Source organism: Schistocerca piceifrons, chromosome 4 (genome assembly GCF_021461385.2).
Source record: "Schistocerca piceifrons isolate TAMUIC-IGC-003096 chromosome 4, iqSchPice1.1, whole genome shotgun sequence".
Classification (NCBI taxonomy): domain Eukaryota; kingdom Metazoa; phylum Arthropoda; class Insecta; order Orthoptera; family Acrididae; genus Schistocerca; species Schistocerca piceifrons.
Genome location: NC_060141.1, coordinates 637,223,638 through 637,224,641, shown reverse-complemented (window position 1 = coordinate 637,224,641; position 1,004 = coordinate 637,223,638). Strand labels below are relative to the sequence as shown.

The following is a 1,004-nucleotide window of genomic DNA, read 5'->3' as shown; positions in this document are numbered from 1 at the left end:
ACTCCGTCTTCAGGTCACAACTGGCTCATCGAGACCATCCGACCGCCGTGTCATCCTCAGATGAGGATGCGGATAGGAGGGACGTGTGGTCAGCACACCGCTCTCCCGGTCGTTACGATTGTTTTCTTTGACCGGAGCCGCTACTATTCGGTCGAGTAGCTCCTCAATTGACATCACGAGGCTGAGTGCACCCCGAAAAATCGCGACAGCGCATGGCGCTCCGGATGGTCACCCATCCAAGTGCCGGCCACGTCCGATAGCGCTTTACTTCGGTGATCTGACGGGAACCGGTGTATCCACTGCGGCAAGACCGTTGCCTTCCACAGATCACCATCTGCCCTATTTTACAGAGGAGGCAAGCCTGCGAACAGTAAGTTCTGTGAAGAGTCGTGGATGTCCAACCATTTAGCACCTAGTAGTAATTTCACTGTCCTATCTCTTTCCATAGATGCTCACGACAGTAGCACGTGAACATATAACCAGGTTCGCTATTTTCGAGACACTCATTCACAGGCTCTTCGTTATAATAATTTCCCCTTTGTCAAAGTCACTTATTTTAATGGATTTCCCATTTGCAGCCCAAATCATCGCTATGGTGATGCCCCGACCGTGTCTACTCCGCTTACATACATTTGTTAACGCGTCATGTATCCGCAACGCCACCAGGCGACATCCATCGTGGCCGTGGGTCGTGATCATAATGTTTTGGCCAACCAGTGTAAATGTCTATGATTTTTTTCCACATCTGGTGGATCCGTTAAGTACAACTGATGTAAATTAAAAGAAATGTTCGTCAGCCTCGTAAGTAATTGCGATGGTCACAAACCGTGATATTTCTTCAACAAGGGTTAAAAATTTGTGAGGTATCGGTAGGTGTAAGGCGGTACTGACCCTGGGCGCGCCTTCCTCCTTAGCGAAGTAGCGCCTGTCGAAGTCTGAGAATTTGTGCTGGCGCAGGTAGTACGCCACGTCCCTGATGGCCTCCATCAGCCACGCCTGGTCCA

At 50.2% G+C, this 1,004-nt stretch overlaps 1 pseudogene; it reads right to left on the bottom strand.

Annotated features, from left to right (window-relative positions):
* Positions 1-200: 200 nt before the first annotated feature.
* LOC124796514 lies at positions 201-318 on the bottom strand (annotated as a pseudogene).
* Between the last annotated feature and the right edge of the window lie 686 nt (positions 319-1,004).